General features: G+C 45.6%; 1 protein-coding gene and 1 long non-coding RNA gene across 3 annotated transcripts in view; one reads left to right on the forward strand and one right to left on the reverse strand.

The window, feature by feature from the left end:
- The window catches only part of PPP1R16B (protein phosphatase 1 regulatory subunit 16B), a 121,293-nt gene that overhangs the window by 40,963 nt on the left and 58,179 nt on the right, over positions 1-22,151 (forward strand). The window lies entirely within an intron of this gene.
- On the reverse strand, positions 66-22,062 carry LOC144332166 (uncharacterized). Its single transcript, XR_013399949.1, has 3 exons — positions 20,462-22,062; positions 16,183-18,631; positions 66-320 (listed from the first exon to the last, which is right to left on the reverse strand). It is a non-coding gene; the product is annotated as an uncharacterized LOC144332166 (long non-coding RNA).

Here is a 22,151-nt window from a genome sequence, read left to right on the forward strand (position 1 = left end):
ATTCAGCAAAATGAGTCATTTGCTAGAGCTGTGGTATCGTGGAGAGCCTGTCTGAGGAGGTGATTTGGGCTCGGACCTGAATGTGGAGGAGCCTGGGAGAAATGTACAAAGGATATCTGATGGGAATAGGCTTGGCGTGTTTGAAGACAGGAGAAAGATGGGAGGTGGAAGGGTAGGGGGAGCAGGTGGTTGGGGAGAGCATACTGACCTTAGAAGACTAGAGTAGGAACTGTATATTTGATTTCGATGAAAAGCCACTGGTGGTTTTGAAAGGGGAATCATATGATGAGACATAGATATTGAATTAGGGATGGATTTTCCTAGTTGCTGAGTGCAGAGTGGACTGTAGGAATCTATTTTCATGGGGCTGTGAGGGGAGCAGGGAGGCTCATGAGAAGCCGTCACAGTGGTGAGAACCTATGGTGGTCACTGGATGATGCAGAAATCAGGAGGCAGAGCCCACAGGGCTTCTGTGTCAAGTGACAGAGGAGGGACTCAGTGATGACTCTTGGGTTTTTGGTTTGAACACCTAGGTGGATAACAGTGCCACATTCTGAGACTGGGAAGATCGGAGTAGGAGGGAGGAGGGGATTTGGAGAGAATCAAGTTCTGTACGACTGTCCAAGTTGACATGTCCTTTTAACATCTACATGGAGTTCTTGAAAGGGCAGATGAATATGTGAGTCTGGAGCTCAGGGGAGATATGAGGGATGGTTATAATATTTGGGAAGTCATCAGCATGATACGAGTGCAGTCTTTTCAAAAATGTGGGACAGTATGAGGTCATCTAGGAAGAAAGGGTAGTTGGAGCAGAGAAGGGATCGCAGAGAAGGGATCACTAGAGAAAGCTCTGGGACACCTCAATAGCTGCCTGTTGACTCAAGAAGAAGAGAACAAAGGAGACCAGAGTCATCTACTCAGATGGTAGAAAGAAAACTAGGAAGAGTGTGGCATCTCAGAAGCCTGAAAGAAAGGACTGTCGGCTCAGTCAAATGCTGTTGAGGGGTTGAATATTTTGTCTTATCTTTATACAGTCTTTGGAAAAAGAGATTTCTAATGATGACCTCATATATCCTGTCTGGATGTTCCATAATTTATGCAACTACTCCCTTATTATTGTATTTTGAGGCCATTCCCAATTTTTGCTACTATAAATTATGCCGTGGTGAATATCAATGTATAAAAATATTTGGTTGGCTGGGTGCAGTGGCTCATGCCTATGAATCCCAGCACTTTGAGAGGCCAAGGCAGGAGGATCACTTGAGCCCAGGAGTTCAAGACCAGCCTAGGCAACATAGTGAGATCCCGTATCTACACAAAATTTTAAAAATTACCCAGGTGTAGTGATGTGTACCTGTGGTCTTAGCAACTTGGTGGGGTGGAGGTGGGAGGAACTCGAGCCCAGGAGGTTGAGGCTGCAGTAAGCCGTGATTGTGCCACTGCACTCCAGCCCAGGTGACAGAGTGAGACCCTGTCTCCAAAAAACTAAATAGATAAAATAAAAATAAAAAGTATTTGGCCATAGGTTTATTTACTAGGTAGATTCCTAGATGTTCATTGGCTTTGAGGTCTCGAAATAAACCACTAATTTGACTACCAGAGAGGTTGCATCAGCTGTGTGCATCCATCCCTGCTGTCTCCCCACCTCATCACTACCTGCCACATCAATGCTGGATGATGACATTGAAAACACACCTTTGCTGATATATTTGATATATGGAAAATAGTCCCGTTGTCTTAATTTGCATAAAATTGAGACAGTTAAGGTTGAATACCTATTCATAAGTTTACTGATCATCTCTCTCCTTTGAGTTGTCTAGTTTGTTTGTCTTTTTGTTGTTGTTGTTGTTTTGAGATGGAGTCTCCCTCTGTCCCCAGGCTGGAGTGCAGTGGTGCAATCTTGGCTCACTGTAACCTCTGCCTCCTGGATTCAAGCAATTCTCCTGTCTCAGCCTCCTGAGTAGCTAAGATTACAGGCACCCACCTCCACACCTGGATACTTTTTGTATTTTTAGTAGAGATAGGGTTTCACCATGCTGGCCAGGCTGGTCTCAAACTCCTGACCTCAGGTGATCTGCCTGCCTCAGCCTCCCAAAGTGCTGGGATTACAGGCATGAGCCACTACACCCAGACTATTTGTCGATTTTTTTCTACTAGTGTGCTTCTTATTAGTTTCAATGATTGTGTACGTTTATGTTTGTGTGTGTGAGAGGAGACAGGGAGAAGGCGAGAAAGGGGGAGAATGACATTGGAGGGAGAGATGCCAACCCTTTGTTGTCATGTATGGTTCATATATTTTCTGCAGTGTGTGTATGTCTTTGCTTTAACGTTTTGTGTATAGTAATTTTTTTATGCCTTGGAGTTCTTATTTTTTATATTGTCAAACCTAATGATACTTGATTTCTTTTTTAAAAATCATTTTATTTTTTGTTTTTATCCCTTTAAAGCAGGGACCAGAAAAGTGTGGCCTGAAGTCCAAATCTTCCCACTGTCTGTTTTTGTAAATAAAGTTTTATTGGAACACAGCCATGCCCATTCATTTACCTATTATCTATGGCTGCTTTCGCATTACAATGGCAGAGTTGAGTTGTAACAGCGACCATATAGCCTGCAAAGATTAAAATATTTACTCTCTGGCCCTTTACAGAAATAGTTTATGGGCTCTTGCACTAAAATGTTTCCTCATTTAGTGATGTATATTAAACCTATGTTTTCTTCTAGGGTTTTTTGGCCTTATTTAAATAAAGTATTTCTGGACTCCATTTTAGTGTAGAGTACTAAATGAAAATCTGTCTATATTTTGTTTCCAAAGCATCATCAATTGTCCCAATATCCCTTCCTTCCCCATGAGTTTGTGAGGCCACCCTTGTACTCTAGAGCCTCATCTGTAATGAAGGGTAACTCTTCAACCTGTCTATTCTGTTCCAGCAACCTATTTTGGTGCCAGTTACATACCGCTTTCATCCTTGTAGATTTATATTGTGGCTTAATATGTGATGAAACAAGTTTTTCCTCAGATTATTCTTCTTTTTCAAAATGTTCCTGGTTATTTTCAGCTGTTCACATAACATTTAGGACTGTTTGGTCAAGTTTTCCCTCCAAACCTCAAAAATAGATTTCTCCAAAGCTTTGCAGGGACATGGATGGAGCTGGAGGCTATTGTCCTTAGCAAACTAACACAGGGACAGAAAACCAAATACAGCATGTTCTCACTTATAAGTGGGAGCTAAATGATGAAAACACATGGACACATAGAGGGGAACAACACACACTGGGTCCCTGTTAGATGGTGGATTGTGGGAGGAGGGAAGAGATCAGGAAAAATAACTAATGGGTGCTAGGCTTCATACCTGGGGGATGAAATAATCTGTACAACACATTGCCAAGACACAAGTTTACCTATGTAACACACCTGCACTTGTACCCCGAACTTAAAAGTTTTCTAAAAATTAAAATAATTAATTAATTTGGACCAAACTGATACGTTTACCATGCTGTTTTTCTAAGCATGCAAATGGCACATTTCTCTGTTAAACATGTATTCTTTCTTGTCCTTTAGGAAAGCTGTAGGGTTTTTTGTTTGTTTTGTTTTGTTTTCATGTAAGTCCTGTTTAATGTCTTAAAAGGAGGGCTTTGGGTTTTGAACATTAATGTTATACCAAGTCAATTTACTGCTTTCACCTTAGCCTCGATTTTTCAGTAAGTTATCTTGGGGGTTTCTATATAGAAAGAACATTATTTGCAGATGATAAGGTTGTCTAATCATTCCAGTGTTTCAGTGAGCCAGGAGATCTGAGTCCTATCCAGATTCTATCCTCTCTGCCCTTCTCTCCAGGCTAACTACTTCTGTTCCTTTTAGTATTCTTTTATGATATGTGACCTTGAGATTTGTGAACATGCTCTACTTTGTCTACATTCTTCCTGAAGTCTGATCTGGCTCACTCTAGAGTGAATGGAACTGTTACTTTCCTCGTTCTGGTTGGTTTTGCCTGTTAGTATGACTCAAGTTTCCATTAGTTTTTTGGGTAACTGCTGTTGACTCATATTGAATTTATAAGAAAACAAAACCCCCAAGTCAGTTTCCCTTTAATGAAGCTACATTTTCCCCATACAGATTAAAAAAAAAAAAAAAAAAAAAAAACTAGTTGTTGAAGCATAATCATCAGGCAGAAAAGGGTAAAACTGGTTGGATTTTTATATGCTAAACATACCCGTGTAACTAATCAGCACTCAGATCAAGAAACAGAACATTACCAGGACCCCCAGAAGCCTTCCTGGACTCACAGTTGATTTTTAACATTGAGGTCAATCTCTACATTTATCTTGTTGAGTTTTGAGCCCGATTATCTACCTGTTCAGATAATTTTGGATTCTTGAATGATACGTTAGGACTTTGGTGTCACCAGTGACAAAAACTCACACTAACAAGGTTAACAAAACAGTGTTCATGTAGTGGAGAAGTTCAAAGATAGCACAGCTTCAAGCACATGTGGATGCATGAGACTACCAAGAAATGTCTCTGAGAAGACGACTATCAGCAGCTTGAAATAGATATCCTAAATCCTTTTGGCAACCTCAATAAGAATAATTTCTTTTCCCAGAAGTGTCCCAGGCTCAACAAGTCCCAGAATGGAACCTCATTGGCTATGAGGTCAATTCCTGAGTCAATTGCAATGGCTAGATCAGGGAAGCAATGCTATGATTGGTCTGATTGGAGCCACATGCCCACTCCTGGAGTCTACTTCTCCCAAACGCATGGACTGACACTTGGGATTATATTGTACCTACCCACTCCCCCCAAAATATTGGGATGCTCTTTACAGAAGGAGGGAGAATGGGTGCTGGTCAGGCCATGATTAAATATATTCACCTCAAATGAAATATTCACCAGCAGTTTCTACTCCATATCATTCATAATTGCAATAAGGATTTGCCTTCTAGACCAGAATTGTCCAATAGAATTTTTTTTTGATGATGGAAATGTGTTGTCCAATACGATAGCTGCTAAAGTTTTGATTGTATTTAGTTAGAAATAATGTAATTAGCCAACTGTGCTAGGCTAGAGGCTGCTGACTCAGAAACATAGTCATAGGCCATTATCTAAATCCCTGATAAAAATATTGAATAGGGCCTGGCACGGTGGCTCACACTTGTTAATACCAGCATTTTGGGAGGCTGAGGTGGGTGGATCACCTGAGGTCAGCAGTTTGAGACCAGCCTGGCCAACATGTGGAAACTCTGTCTCTACTAAAAAATACAAAAAATAGCCAGGTGTGGTGATGGGCACCTGTAGTCCCAGGTACTCGGGAGGCTAAGGCAGGAGAATTGCTTGAACATGGGAGGTGGAAGTTGCAGTGACCCGAGATCATGCCACTGCACTGTAGCCTGGGCAATAGAGCAAGACTCCATCTCAAAAAAAAAAAAAAATGTTGAATAGGTCATGGGTAGAGATGCTGCCTGGGGCCACACCCCTGGAGACCTTTTTCAGATTAATGTATCAAAGTCAACTATTAAACATTGGGAATAGTTGTGCAACTGAAATGAACTTAACTACATTGTTATTTGCAGTTGGTATGTGGGAACAGTAGCAGGAGTCTCTACAATTAAAAAAAAAAAAAAAGAGCTGGCTGGGCGTGGTGGCTCACGCCTGTAATCCCAATACTTTGGGAGGCCAAGGTGGGCAGATCACCAGAGGTCAGGAGTTCAAGACCAGCCTGGCCAACATGGCAAAACCCAGTCTCTACTAAAAATATAAAAATTAGCTGGGCGTGGTGGCACATGCCTGTAATCCCAGCTACTCAGGAGGCTGAGGCAGGAGAATTGCTTGAATACAGGAGGCGGATATTGCAGTGAGTTGAGATTGCACCACTGCACTGCAGCCTGGGTGACAGAGTGAGACTCTGTCTCTAGAAAAAAGCCATCTTTTCCTACAAAACTTGGAAGACTATTTCTCTCTGAGGGTTAAATTACAACAAAATGTGATGGATCAGAGTAGCTATTCATGCACAGACATTTATGGAACATAGTCTGGACATCATCAGGCTGGCATTGGTGGTTCAGTAGTGAACAAAACAAAATGGGCCAGGCCACCTTGGAGCTCAGAGTCTAGCAAAGTCATTGTGAAGAGAGTATAGTATTAACATGCTTAACAATGGATGGTGTTATTATAAAGAAGGCCTTGCGGGGCATGGTGGCTCACACCTGTAATCCCAGCACTTTGGGAGGCCAAGACAGGAGGATCACTTGAGGCCAAGAGTTCGAGACCAGCCTGGGCAGCATAGTGAGACTGTATCTCTACCAAAATAAAATAAAATAAAATAAAATAAATAAATAAAAAGCCACGCATGGTGGTGTGGGCCTGTAGTCTTAGTTGCTTGGGAGGCTGAGGCAGGAGAATTGCTTAAGCCCATGTGGGCAAGGCTGCAGTCAGTCACAATTGTGCCACTGTACTCCAGCCTGGGTGACAGAGCAAGGCCCTGTATCTGGGGAAAAAACAAAAAAGAAAGTGTTGTCAAGAACAGATGCCAGAAAAAGGGGGCTAGGAGATCATTTATGAACAATTCTATTTAAATATAATTCAGGGGAGAGGACACTGTGAGCAACAACTTTGACGATTATCATCCCATTGCTAAGGACAATCTGATTATGGAAAAAGGGGACTTCAACCCATCTTGGTGATCTTGGCGTAATCATTAAACATGATGATTATGTACTTCCTTACAACCTTCTGATTATAATTTGGCATCCCAGCCAGGTCTGCCTACAAGCACAAAATGAGTTGACCACGCTTAACTGAATTTCATACATGCAAAGCAATTATTCTCCTGTGATCCTGGCATTGTGTTTTTATGCAGCAACCTCATAAACTTGGATAGTATGAGACTGCTCTTGGGAGAAGAAACTGCCGTTGGTAGGCTGGTCAACCATGGTTGATCACCAAGGTGATACCATCCTAGGGATCTTGGGGATATTTAACCAATTGGAACTCCCTTGGAACCTCCCTCAAATCAAACCACAATGACACTCAACCAGTATTTCTGCAGGGTGTTAATAAGGAGATATATGAGAGGCTTGTCAGATGCTCAATGGAGTCTAGACATTTTCTATCTTTGAAATTTCTCAGTGTAGTGAACCCATTGAGAAGATAGATGAGCCATTGCTGGCATGATTGATTCTTGCTTGGCTTCTAGGGACCACTGTTTCCTTTTTGTTGTTGTTGGGGTGGGGGTGTGGGGGGACAGAGTCTCGCTCTGTTGCCAAGGCTGGAGTGCAGTGGCATGATCTCGGCTCACTGCAACCTCTGCCTCTCAGGTTCAAGTGATTTTCCTGTCTCAGTCTCCTGAGTAGCTGGGATTACAGGTGCCAACCACCACACCCAGATAATTTTTGTAGTTTTAGTAGAGACAGTGTTTCACCATGTTGACCAGGCTGGTCTCAAACTCCTGACCTCAGGTGATCCATTCCCCTCAGCCTCCCAAAGTTCTGGAATTACAGCACCAAAGTGGAATTACACCCAAAGTGCTGGAATTACATGAACCACCGTGTCCTGCCCCACTGTTTCCTTTCTAATGGAGTGAGAAAATGGTCAGTATTTCTGTCAAAGAAACTCATGAGGCTGTTTGTATGCATGGATTTCAGGCCCTTCTCTCAACAATCGCCAAAGCTGAAGCATCACGTGGAGGAACGCTGGGGTTTGAAAAACAGGAATGTTCCAGAATCTTCTCAGAGTATTACATTTTCCAATATGTCCATCCCATGTTTGTATCAACAAACAGAGCTGGTCCCACTGCCCTCATCCTTTGTCTACCATGTTAGGCTGAGGAAGTTGCATGCAGAGCAGAGGTGAAGACTAAGAAAGGAGATACAAGAAACCTGCTGAGTAGGGGAGAGGGAAATTGTCCCTCTGCCAGTTATGCTGGAAAAGCTAAATGAAACCCAAATCTCAATGGAGGTGTTATAGAGTTTTCAATCTTTCAAGAGAAGCTCAGGACACAGGCTTTTTGACTTCAGGACCCCACATTTCCTGGGCACCACAAAAGTAGTAGTGGCAGTCCAACAGGTGAATCAGTGTCAAGAGCTAGACTGTAATCACTTGCCTTTTGTTGCATTACAAACCACTCTTGAAACACTTAGTGGACTGAAACAACAACTTCTTATTTCTCAATGATTCTTTGGCTTGACCGGGCACTCTTTCTGCTGGTCTTGCCTGGGCAGTTCTTCTGCTGGTTCTTCCTGGGCTCACTCATGAGGCTACAGATAGCTGCTCGGTCAACCAGTGTCTGGGGCTCAGCTGGGATGACCTGGCCTCTCTCTACATGTGGTCCTTTATCCAGCACGATGGTCTCAGGGTTCCAAGCAGGTAAGCTCCAATGCACAAGTATTTATCCAGCCTTTGCCTGCATCGTGTTTGCTCATGTCTCATTGGCTAAAATGGATCACATGACCAAGCTCAGACTCAGTGTGGGAAAAGTCTATACAAGTTCTTGGGTACTGAAAGGCATAGTTCATCGGGGGCCATTGTTATAATCTACCACACATTCTAGACTTTGCTTTGCTTTAGATCTGAATTCTAGCAACTCGATGTGATAACCCTGGACATGTCATGTTGTTCAGACACTGTAATTGGCTATTGATGTCCCTGGAATGTCTGAGATGTATGGGGTGGACCAAACCCTGCCTCTCTCTGGGAACCCTGGACTTTGGGTTGAGAATGCCTAGTATTTAGTTGGCATTGACTCTAAAACCATGTGGCATTCAGAATTCAGCACTAGGCAATGGCGCATATGCTGATTTAATTTTATTAGCCTATTAGCTGCGTAGACACAACAGTGATTTATGTGATTTTATAATATTATGTTGAACCTTCAATAATTGGGGTTAAAGTCTGGATTGATGTTGTAACAGAAACAGGAATAGAAAAATAATCATCAGCCAGATGGAAGAAATTATTAGTTCACAAATGCAGTGTGCTCAGTAATAAAATCTTTCAAAATGTGGATGACATGGGTGCAATTGAATATAAAGAGGCCTGCAGTGGAAAGCTTGGGAAGCTCTGCCGAGATGCAGTGGACCTTGAAGGTTAAGAACATGGAGTCAGACAAAACTAATTTTTAATCTCTATTTTGTGACCCTGAGCAAGTTACTTAACCTCTTTTGGACTCAGATTCCTCATCTGTAAAGTGGAGAGAATGATGCAGGGAAGGGAGGGGAGTGGCTCACCATGAAGATTCATAGAAATAAACGATGGATAGTGGACATGGTCAGTGTAGTTGTTACTATCATCTGCCAGTAGCCTCAGTTACAGCAAGCCAGAGGCAAGGTTAACATCTCTTCCTTTTCTTTCTAATTCTTCTGCTCCCCACATTGCCAAAACTACTCCCATTTTCTCTGTCTCTGTTTACTCAGTGGCAGCCTTCTATCAGTCAGTTACATAAGAGTATTCTTATTGTAGTCATTTACACTTTAGTATGAATGAATCAGCACATTTTGTATCTATTTTCAATGGAAGCCAGTGGGAAGTGAAAGGCTTTGGCCACCCCACATAATATGTGATTTAAAGCCTGCTTGCAATAGAGAGCCCTTGCAGAGTCTCTAAAAGAAAAGGACCTGCCCCCTGAAGAACTTCTGAGATCATAGACCTAATGGTGCCTGGCTTTTCCTGGTTCCCATGTGTCATCTCTGAACATGGCCATGAATATCTGTTTTGGTTGACTTGAGCCATTTGAATGTCTAAAACTCATCTTAAAAGCAAAAGTTCTTTGGAGGGATGCTAATTAACTTCTTTAAATTACTTTCTCTAACCTTTTGGAATTAATGCAATCTGTTCCCTTGTTATTAAAAACAAAAAACAAAAGACAAAAATCCCTAGGATACTCCACAAAACTTCTCCCAAGTTACTTGGCACCTAACATTTTGTCAAGGAGACATGGTGGCCAACCTTCCCCTGAATGGGCTCGGTTTCTATATAGTCATTCCTTCCGGCTCATGACTTTCTTCTCCATTTGCTGCCCACGGACGCTGAAAATAACTTGTTTTCTGGCAAGCTTAGGATGAGATTCCTTATGATTTAATCAGATCCATAATGAAGCTCTCCCAGCTTTCAGGAGAAAACATCCTGAACCGCAGGGCTGGTTAAGGGCAGGGCCCTGGTGAAGGGGAGGAGCCCCCTGCCTGAGCAGCACACTTGGAGCCAGGAGAGCTGCAACAGGGCCGTGCTACCCACCCAGTGGGGTGCCCCCATTGTGGCTGAGACTCCTGGCAGTGCTCCAAGTTGTGTACCATGTGAGCTCTGCCGTCCCACTCCCTGCAGCCCAGACTAAAGGCCTCAAAGATAATAGGCAGGACATCCCATCTGTAAATACCAGCTGCTTGGTCCAGGAAGTGACAGTTTCCTACATATATATACATATGGAGAGAGAGAGAGAGAGAGAAGAAGAAGAAGGAGGAGGAGGAGGAGGAGGAAGAGAGGAGGAGGAAGAGGAGGAGGAGGAGGAGAGACCAGGATAGACTTGCCCTGGCTGAAACTAGGATTCCCTTGATTGTTCCAAACTGATGTTAAATTAGAGGATAATAACTCCAGATATGATAACAAGCTGGGGGTGGCAAAGTAGCTGGGTAATGAGGGAGCATCTGAGTAGGTGACAGAGAATTGGATAATGAAGAGGCAGGTAAGGTGATGGGAAGTAGCTGGGGTGAGAGGGAGTAACCAGGCAATAAGGCAAAGTAGCTGGAGAATGGGAGAGTAACTTGATGAAGGCCAGGTACAAAGTGGGAGTTACTGCAGTGGGGCAACAGAAGACAGCCCCAGACCTGGGGTAGAGGCTACTCTGCTCTGTTCCAGTTGCCTTCATTTTGCCACTTCCTTAGGTCTTGCTGGTGAGAAGTAAACTCAGCCTAAGTCTGTACCAGTTAGCTGGAATCTGGGCTGTTGTAAACTGTTGGGGTGAAGCTCTCTGGGAGTGAGGCTCAGGTTGTAGCAGTAGCAGGTAGATGTGGTGAGTTTATTTCCTTGAAGGAGGGACTCTCTCTTCTCTCAGCTCCTCAAAGGATGGGTGAGGTTGCCTGCCAGAGGTCCTGGCACAACTCACACCTGAGCCCCCAATTTCCCCATCATCACCTTCATCCTTCTCTAAACCAGTTTTTTATTGGACAACTTAAGTACCAGGCATTGTGCTAAAAATCTTTCTATGCATCAACTCATTGCATCCTCTCAACAACTCTACAAAATAGGAACCATTAGTAACTCCATCTTACAGGTGGATAAACTGAGGCTTAAAAAGTCTAACAACTTGCTTATGGAAGAAGCCAGGACTGTCTGACTTCAGAATCTGTCCTCTAAGCCTTATGCCACAATCATGGTTACTTCTACATGGAGCATTTCTCCTTCAAAAGCTCACCCCTACCCATTCACTATTTAATAGCACTTAGCAAGGTCTGGGCTGGGAGTCAAAGCTCAGGTAGGGTGTACTGGTTGGGTAAGGAGCCTGAGAAACAATTCAAATGCTCATGGTCCCTACGTACAGTGGGCATGGCCACCCGTCTGCCCTTTTCCAAACCCATTGCCCATGAGGTCTGTTGGATAAAGTCACAGTTTAGAATCAGTCTTCCCCAGGGTGCACCCACCACTGGCAATCAGACCTCGTTTGCACTGAGACATTTATAGTCCACGGTGAATTTCCATTATCTACATAGAATGAGACAAAGAAACGGAAGGCTCCTGGGTTTAGGAAGTTTCTTCTTCTCTCCTCTGTCTGACAGCCATCCTTTCCGGCATGTCTTGGGACAGATGCCATGTCAAGGGTCATCTAGGTACTTGGAACATGTTGTATAATTCCAGGCTTTGTAATTTTTTAATTAAAAAAATTCATGTTTGGATCCTGAAGAGCCTAACTGTATTCCTTATTTAATGGAAGCAGTGCAGTCGCATTGTCATTGGTGATGTGGTTCCTCATTTAATAAGCTGCTGGCTCCAAGATAGGCCATCCACTCCAGGAGGTTCTTGATTGGTAAAATTGTTTTGCACTAAAAGGAGCTTAAGGTTAAGCACTAATTAATGGAAGAGGGTTGAATTTTATATAGATAGATTGGTAGGTAGGTTTGGGGACATGTCAAATACACCATCTTTGTCTCTGCAGCTGAAAATATATATTTAAAGCCCACACAACTCTGTAGATTTCTTAAAGCTCCATTTTTGGCAAGTATATTCCAGTCTTGGTGTGCTCTGGTTAATAAGAAGCTTCTGACTCATGGCACTCAGTGACTGATGGTTGCATTGACCCAAGTATCTCTCAGGACACAGCTGATGTGGTCAAAAATCCCCCAGATGGTTTGAGCCCACCGGTCTTTCTTGGCAGACATGGCTTGAGAACCTCAGTTGGGCACTACGACACTATCTCATCTCAGGTGGCCAGAAAAAAATATTATAGACTGGGTGACGTAAACAATACAAATGTATTTCCTTACAGTTCTGGAAGCCAGAAATCCAAGATCAAGGTGCCAGAATGGCTGGTTTCTCATGAGGGCTCTCTTCCTGGCTTTCCACCTTCTCACTGTTTCCTCACCTGGTGGTGGTTTGGGGTAAGAGAGACTCTCTGGCATCTCTTTTAAGGACACTAATCCCATCATGGGGGCCCCACCATCATGACCTTATCTAAAAGTATCTCCCAAAAGTCCCATCTCCAAATTCCATCGCACTGGGGATAGGACTTCGATGTATGAATTTGCAGGGAACACAGTGTAGTCTATAGCAGGCACTTTCTGAGGCTGGGCAAGAGAGCTGGCTTCTTTGATATCCCTGGGCTTCTCTGTGATGCTGGAGAAACTGATGAGGGATTCTCTGGAAGGCTTGGGGTGGACACAATGGCCTCAAAAAGCTAGAAGCCCATTCCCAAGACCTGGCTGCATTGAAGCAAAGTTTACTGCTGATTGGAAGAGCTATGGGGTCTTCAGATCCTGGCAGAACATAGGACATATCATTTTGTGGGGGAAAACCCTGGTCTTTGAAAACTTCCTGGTGGAAAGGAAAAGAAAAGAGGCAGAGGAAAGGGCCAAACCTGATGTATTGGGTAAATATTAATAAATGAATGTACCTAGTGGCTGCCATGCTCTTCTGGCAATGAGATTGGAGGAAGGGGATATGATTCAGACCCATAAAACTCTGGAGAGGGCAGTGGGCTTGTTTACCAAATCCCTGATGCTACCCAGAGAGGTGCCCAGGAACTTAAGTAAGTAGGGATGTAGAAGGAACCTGCATTATTAGGGAGGTGTCCTGGTTCTCTATCGTTACATAAAAAAACCATTCTAAAATTTAGCTGCTTAAATGATCTCACGTGGGTCAGGGGTTCAGATGGAGCATACAGGGGAAAATTTGTCTCTGCTCCACAACGTCCAGAGCCTCAGCTACAATGACTGAAACAGTCATCCTATTGTCTCGGGGTCTCTCTACCATGGTGGCCTTGGCAGAGTCAGACTTCTTAGATGATGGCTCAGAGCTCCAAGAGCAAATGTTGCAGGATCTTAAGACCTTGGAACAGCTATCAAGCTGACCCCGACTTAAGTGGAAGGGATGAAGACCTCACCTTCTGCTGGCAGGAGTTTGATGGTCACAGTTGGGGCTGTCTTTAAACCGCCACGGGAGGCTACCTGCTACAGCATTTTGAAGTTTATCTCTTGTTCATGTGACAGCCCAGCACGGGTATTCATGCCTACTTCAGCCTGTGGGTGGGGAATGGGGAGTGACTGCTAGTGTGGGTTCCTTTTTTTCTGGGGAGGGGGTGTGTATGAAATGTTCTGAAATTGATTGTGGTGATGGTTGCACAACTCTGTGAACCGTTGTGGTGCACCATTGTGGTGATGGTTGCAACTCTGTGCAAAAATCCCTCTTAGGCAGCTCTCTTCAACACAGTGACCCCATACCCAAGCTCCTTCCATCCTATGGCTCTGCCCTCTAGATCAGAGCTGTCCAATAGAAAAAAAATTCAAGCCACATATGTAACTTTATTTATTTATTTAGAGCCAGGTTCTTGCTCCGTTGCCCAGCCTGGGATGCAGTGGCAAAATCATGGCTCATTGCAGCCTCAGACCCCTGGCCTCAAGCTGTCTTCCCACCTCAACCTCCCAAGTAGCTAGGACTACAGGTACATGCCACCACACCTGGCTGATATTCAAATTTTTGTAGAGACAGGGTCTTGATATGTTGCCCAGACTGGCTTGAACTCCTGGCCTCAAGCAGTCCTACCACCTCAACCTCACAAGGTGTTGAGGTTATAGGCATGAGCCACTGTGCCTGGCTAGTAATTCTTAAATGCACTAGTAGCTACATTTTTAAAAGGTTAAAAAAAAAACAGGTGAAATTAATTTTAATAATATATTTTATTTAATCCAATATATCCAAAATATCATTTCAACATGCAAAAAATATAAAACCTATTAATGAGATATTTTACATTCTGGTTTTCTCATATTTTTTACATTTATTTATTTATTTAGAGACGGAGTTTCACTCTTGTCACCCAGGTTGGAGTGCAATGATGCGATCTAAGCTCACTGCAACCTCCACTCTCCGGGTTCAAGTGACTCTCCTGACTCAGTGTCTCGAGCAGCTGTGAGTACAGGCATGCGCCACCATGGCAGGCTAATTTTGTATTTTTAGTAGAGACGGGATTTCACCATGTTGGTCAGGCTGGTCTCAAACTTCTGACCTCAGGTGATCCTCCCACCTCGGCCTCCCATGGTGCTAGGACTACAGGTGTGAGCTACTGTGCCTGGCCTTTTTGTATGTTTTTGAAATCTGAAATTGATGCATCTTGTGTTGATTCAGATTAGCCACATTTCAAGTGTCATGGCCACACATGGCTCATGGTCACCATATGGGGCAGTATAGCCCTGGATCCTCAGAGTCCCCTCATTCAGGTTGGAGGTGGGGATTGCAGGGGAGGGATCTGCAGGCCACATCTGGAAGTGGCAAGTTCTGCCCACATTCCACTGACCGGAACCCAGACTGTGGTCACACCTTTGCAAGGGAGACTGGAACATGCAGCATCTAGCTTTGTGCCCAGGAGGATAAGGAAGCAAAGTCTAGCGAACACTCAGCAGAGTCTCTCCCAGCAGCCAGCAATTTTCTGTGCATCTACTATGAGCTAGTCAGCCTGGTTGGCAGGCTGTACCTAGGTTTTGAGTAAGGTGGAAGAACTTTTGCTTTATATACTGGTTTCCTTTAGCTCATATTTCATACTCCTTAAAGTGGCTTCCAGGGTCTTCCATGCTAACTTGTTTCCCAGTGCTCCCAGGGGTCCCCTGCAGGTCCCATTTGCACACTGTTACTCATGCCCTTCCTCCCACTGGGAGGATTGGTGTTTTCCTCAGGTCCTGTGCCCATCTTCCCTGATCCTCCCCCTTCCCTGGGTCCTCTTCAGTCTCTTACGCTCCCCTTTTATGCCCTGCACCATGTACAGACATACAGGCAGCATGAGTGGAGAAACATGCAGTTCAGAAGCAGCTGGGCCTGGATTCCAGCCCCAGTTCTATGACACACCTGCTGTGTGACCCTGAGGAAAGTCACTCAACCTCTCTGAGTCTCAACTGTCCCCTCTGTAAAATGGGAATAACCAGAGCTACCTGGTGGGATGTTGGCCCCCGCCTGTCCCAGTGCTGCACAGCTGCAGGCCAAAGCTCAACTTGGTATTTGAGCCCGTTCTGACCTGGGCAGGCCCTAGAAGAGGGCGAGACCCCTTCCCACTGAGGGAGATATATTTGATCTTGCGATGAGATGTCCTTGTCTATAAGATGCCTGGGAGAGCCAAGACTCTTGTGTCCCTCCAAAGTGATGGCTCCACCTGGAGGGCTAGGCTCTGCCTCAGGGTCACCATTCAGCTTTTAAAACATTTGGCTTGAAGAATCTCAGCATGGTTATAATAGGGCCCTGACCTGTCAGTTTTCACCCTGGGATGGGATATCTTCTCACCCCCAACCTTCAGCCAGCCTGCATCAATCTCCTGTTGCCACTTGAGAATCCGGATGGTGGCCCCTGGCCTGCCGCAGTTCTTCTTCTTCTTCTTCTTCTTTTTTTTTTTAGATGGAGTCTTGCTCTGTCACCCAGACTAGAGTGCAGTGGCGCAATCTTGGCTCACTGCAACCTTTGCCTCCTGGGTTCAAGTGATTCTCCTGCCAAGTAGCTGGGATTACAGGAGCCTGCCACTGCGCCCGGCTAATTTTTGTATTTTTAGTAGAGACAGGGTTTCACCATCTTGGCCAGGGTGGTCTCAAACTCCTCACCTTGTGATCCACCCACCTCGGCCTCCCAAAGTGCTGGGATTACAGGCGTGAGCCACCATGCCTGGCCTGCAGTTCTTCTTTTGCTTTTGATCTCTTACTGGACTCTTAGGAGGCTGACACCAGCCCTGACCAAGCTCAGTCTCCTTGGAGAACAGGCCCAAGTCCAGCCTACAGCTGTGTAGGGCCCCCCAGCCTTGTTGCCTCCCATGCCTGTTTTCTTTCCTTCTCTCTAGGGGCAGGGCATGCTGGGCTGGCTTCCTGAAGCACCAAGAAAAGTTATGAGGAGGGGACAGTTAATGCCAGGTGACCAGTGACCCTGAGCCAGTCCTCATTGCTATGTTCAGAAGAGACAAAGGCAATGTTAGCATAGTGAATGTCGAACTGAGCTGGGTGCCATGAAAATGATATAAGGCAGAAACTATAAGGCAGAGGATACTATTATATACCTATTTTGTGGAAGAGGAAACTGAGGTGCAGGGAGGTTCAGAGACTTGCTCAGGTCTCACAGCTCCAAGTGCTCAAGTTGAATTTTGACTCGATGTTAAATGAATGCCCCTGACACAACCCTACCACCTAAAAACTAAAAGGAAGATATGAAAGCAAATGTAGACAGAATATAGCTAGTAGCTAGAGGTAAAGTGAAGAGTCCCAAAAACTCAGAAATAAAATCACTGTCTGACCCTTTGTCCAGAAAATTCCTGACATAATGGATGGGGCTCATCATCCCGAGGAACCCAGAGTCAGTCAGGAATAAGCAGGTCCTTGAGGAAATGAGGAATGGGATGAAGAAGAGTGTTCAGGAGGGAGAGCATGGCCACAAGGGTGGCTGTGGCCTGCCCTAGGGTGGGGAGTACAAAAGCAAGATCTTGGAGCTCTTGGGGGTTCCTTCCCTGCTCTCCTGCCCACCCCTGATTCCATGAGTTACGGCCTTTGGAGGGTGTCTGATCTCTGCCCTGCTTCCTGGCTCACCCAGCCACTGCTTGTCACCAATTCAGCTTCCTGGGTGTTCTGATGTTCGAAAGAGGGTGTGTGGATGGTGGACGAGAACATTCTGGTCTATAGGAAGGAGTGGGCTTCAAGATGAGTAGATACAGTGGTCCCCCTACTTAGTTCCCTGATGCTTAGAGACTACCGTGGTGCTGGGTCATGAAGCAGAGAGAGCATTTGTCGGCTCTCCCAGCCCAGAACTGAAGCTTCTGAACCATGGTGACTCTAGGAAGCCCACCACCCAAGAGTCAGCCTGCCTCCCTGGATGCAAATTGCCTCTGGTGCTTACAAACCACAGCACAAAACACAAAAAAAAAATGTGGAAATGGGGACGTTCCCAGAAGGCAACTTCCTGGGGCTCAGATAATCCTGGTCTGACCGCAGAGACCTGATGCACCTCGTACTTCCCCTCGCATCTGTGAAGCATGAACTTGGCTGGTTTCATGCTGCTGTGGCTCAAAGATCCCTGCTGACAGGTTTAACTCCCTGCGTGACTGAGCTCCTGCAGAGTCCAGGACCGCTCCACTAGGCCGAAGTGAGGGGTAATGGAAATGAAAACTTTCCACGTTTCCATGTCTGTCTCCCCATAGCCTGAGCCCACACCATCTGCCTCCTTTTACTCTGGCCTGGATGATGGGAAGGACCAGGCCCTTTCCAGGTTCCTGTTCTGGCTCCTCTAGATAGCAGCAGTGTGATCTTGGGCCAGTCGCTTTGCCTATCTGCACCCCAGGTTTTTCATCTAGACAGTGACGGTCACAGTAACAGCCACCTCAAGGGAATTGTGAGAATTAAATGAACCTGTGGATGTCATCCTAGAACAGTGACTGGAATATGTAGGTCCTCAATAGAGGTTAATTCTCATCTTTTCTGCTGGGGGACCCAGATGAGATGAAAGTTTTCTGTTTAATGAAAGTGTGCACAAAAGCCCAGCAGCGCTATTCCTAGATATATTCCCCCAAGAGAAATGACATATGTCTACATAAACACTTGTCTACAAATGTTCATAGCCACATTTCTCACAATCACCCCAAAGTGGAAACAACCCAAATGTCCATCAACTGATGAGGGGATACATGGAATGCGGTCTAGCCATACAAAGGAATCTCATTCTGCCATAAAAAGAAATGAAGGACAGACATATGCTATACCACGGATGAACCTTGAAAACACTATGTTAAGTGAAAGAAGCCAGACACAAAAGGCCACGTGTTCCAGAACTCCACTGGTGTGAAATGTCCAGAATAGATAAATCTATAGAGACAGAAAGTAGATTAGGAGTTACCTAGGGTTTGGGGTGTGGTGGGGAATGAGGAATGACTGCTAATGGGTATAGGGTTTCTTTTTTTTTTTTTTTTTTGAGACAAGTCTCGCTCTGTCGCCCAGGCTGGAGTGCAGTGGCGCAATCTTGGCTCCCTGCAAGCTCCACCTCCTGGGTTCACCCCATTCTCCTGCCTCAGCCTCCCGAGTAGCTGGGACAACAGGTGCCCACCACCACGCCCAGCTAATTTTTTTGTATTTTTAGTAGAGACGGGGTTTCACTGTGTTAGCCAGGATGGTCTCTCGATCTCCTGATCTCATGATCCGCCTGTCTCGGCCTCCCAAAGTGCTGGAATTACAGGCATGAGCCACCACGCCCGGCCAAGGGTATGGGGTTTCTTTTTGGGGTGTTCAGATGTTCTAAAACTGATTGTGGTGATGATTGTACAACTTTAAATATAATTTTAAAAACTGAAATGTACATTTTTAATAGGCGAGTTGTATGGCATATGAATTATGTCTCCATAAAGCTATTTAAAAATGAGAAGTTAGGGAGAGGAAGAGACACTTACTAGCACTTGCTAGTGCCACTGACTTAAATTGCTTCCTAAATATTCACCCATTTGATTCTCACAGCAACCTTTTGGGAGGTCCTTTCATTACCCCATTTTTGCAGTTGTGGAAACAGAAGCACGGAAAAGGTGAAGTAACATAGCCAGAGTCACAGAGCTAGTTAGCAGACCTGGAATCTGCACTCAAGCAGTGGTGGTCTAGGATTGAACCACCACCGTAAGCTGCCCCCTACTGCAACCAGAGGTCGGACTGCGTGTATAACAGAGGGAGTCACAGGACCTCATTCACCCAGAAAGACCACCGGAGCCCCCCACCTGTCACAAAGGGATCTGCCAGGACTTGGTTGCAGAGGGTGTGGGGCCTACATACCAGCAGAGAGCCAGGCTCTGAGAGGCAGACAAGAAGTGGGTGTTTCTGGGTGACACTACGGGACTAACATGTTTCTGACCCAGTTTGAGAGTGCCTGGCCCCTCCTGGAGCTGGAGCTGCAGAAATCGATTTGCAGACCGCCAGTTTCCACTTAATTAGCATGGCCTCCTTCTGGCTGGGAAAACACCACTAAATGGGCTGGGTTGGCCTGGAATCATGCCGGTGGCCTCAGCACTGGTTCTCTGGGGCTATCTGTCTCTTGGGCTCTGTCCCCTTAGCCAGGCTGGAATTCAGAAGGGCCCGAGTTTCTGGTTTGGAGTACAAGGCAAACTCTACCCATATCCAGGCTCAAGTGTGAGATGATCCTGGGGCCCAGACTGAGGGAAATGGAAGGAGAAGTAGAGGCTTCATTCTTCATACTCTGCCTCCTTGGGCCCCTCCGTCTGTGTCCTGGCACACAGACCTCTGACTTGCACAGGGCAACTACCCTGTGCCACGTACACTGCTGCATTCTTTAGATGCGTCGCCTGGTCCACCTTTCACTCACATTCTGCACAGGTGGGCTCCACTTCACAGATAAGGAGACTGAGGTGCAGAGGAGTTGCCACTTACTGAATGTTCCCACGGCAATAGGTGGCAGGGCCGGATTCCTACCTCCGGGTCTCCTGCTTCTGTTGTAATCTCAGCTACCCCTGCAGAGCCTGCCTCTGTTTTGAGGGCACAACTCATCATCTGGGCTTTAAAAACTCGAAAAGTGGCCAGGGGCGATGTCTCACACCTGTAATCCCAGCACTTTGGGAGGCCGAGTTGGGCAGATCACGAGGTTAGGAGTTCGAGACCAACCTGGCCAACATGGTGAAACCCCGTCTCTACTAAAAATACAAAAATTAGCCAGGCATGGTGGTGTGCGCCAGTAATCTCAGCTACTTGGGAGGCTGGAGCAGGAGAACTGCTTGAACCCAGGAGGAAGAGGTTGCAGTAAGGCGAGATCGCGCCACTGCACTCCAGCCTGAGCGACAGCATGAGACTCCATCTTGGAGAAAAAAAAAATTAAAAAATAAATAAAAATTTGAGAGGTTTGATTTCTGCTTCTGGTTTCAGAGGGAGGATAATCACTTAGGCAACGGGCCCCCAGGGAATAGAATAGCTCCTAAATCCCGGGTTTGCTGTCCTCTGTGGGCTGAGTGTGTGCAGCGGGAAGAAGGGGCACCTCTGGGTTCTACCCAGACTTGCTGCATGACCTTCAGCAACTGACCTAATTTCTCTGAGTCTCTTTCCCTCATCTGTAGAACGGGGCACAGCAACAGCTTCCTTTGTGATGTGGATGACATAGAATGTCCTGGAAGGTGTGTTGACATGCGGTTAGTGTCCCATAGCAGCTGCCTGTTATCTCGCCAGCACTCTTGTGGTTAGCCCATTGGAAACAGACCCAAAGAAGGCCGCTTGCTTTTTCTTGCACCATGGATGTCTGGGGTGTGAGGCAAGGCACGTCTTTTTCCCACGGAGGGGATACAGCCTGCCATGCAGGAGACAGCCTGGGATGGAGGGTGGGCCTCCTGGGCCTGGAGCTCAGCCTCTGTCTGGTGATGCCAGGAATCAGGCACACGCTGTGGAGCAGAGGCGCCCTGCAGTGCACACAGTACTGGTGTTTTCTTTTAAATTGAGGTAAAATTCACAAAACACAAAATTAACCATTTAAAAGTGTACGATTTAGTGGCATTTAAGTACCTTCACAAAGCTGTGCAGTCATCACCTTCGCTTAGTTCCAGAACATTTTCATTGTCCCAAAAGGAAACCCTGGACTCATTAGCAGTCACTCTCCAGTTTCCTCTTCCCCCTAACCCCTGGCAACCGCTAATCTACTTTCTGTCTCTATGGATTTATCTGTTCTGGATATTTCATATAATATGTGACTTTTCGTGTCTGGCTTCTTTTACTTGGCATAATGTTTTTCGGGTTCATCCACGTTGTAGCACGTGTCAGAACTTTATTCCTTTTATGATTGGATCATATTACATTGTGTGGATAAACCCCACTGCCAACCACACACACCCAGGCTGGAGTCACCCTAAGGTCCACCTCTGCAGTGGTGGTTAAAGCGATGTCCCCAAAGGGCACTGTGGTCTTGGCTCCTTGACCTCACCAGCCATTCATGCCCGAACATCAGTCTGGTACTGATGGGGAAGAGGTGGGAGGTGACTCTGGGGGATGGGGATGGTTAAAGATCCACCAGGGACAGAATATGAGCTTCCTGTGTGGTCCAACTCAGGAGTCACCAGGGTCCATGGTTCAGATGCTGGGCTCTGGAGCGAGACCATCTAGGCTCAAATCCTAGCTCTGTTGCCTACTGGGTGAACTTGGGCAAACCATTCAATTTCTCTGTGCCTCAGTTTCTCTTTTGGTTAAATAGAATAATAATATACTACCTACTTAAAAGGGTTGTACCAGAGCTAAATGAAGCCTTGCTTTAGCACAGTGCCTGGCACAGAGGAATGTTTCCAAAATGTGTTAGTTGTCCAAAATGTGTTAGCATTTCCAAAATGTGTTAGCTGTCAGCTCTTGTGATTATTTGATTTTGTTGTTGTTGTTGTTGTTTTATCACCTGAGACGGAGTCTTGCTCTGTTGCCCTGGCTGGAGTGCAATGGCGTGAACTCGGCTCACTGCAACCTCCACCACCTGAGTTCAAGCGATT

The sequence above is a fragment of the Macaca mulatta genome, chromosome 10, assembly GCF_049350105.2.
Source record: "Macaca mulatta isolate MMU2019108-1 chromosome 10, T2T-MMU8v2.0, whole genome shotgun sequence".
Lineage (NCBI taxonomy): Eukaryota > Metazoa > Chordata > Mammalia > Primates > Cercopithecidae > Macaca > Macaca mulatta.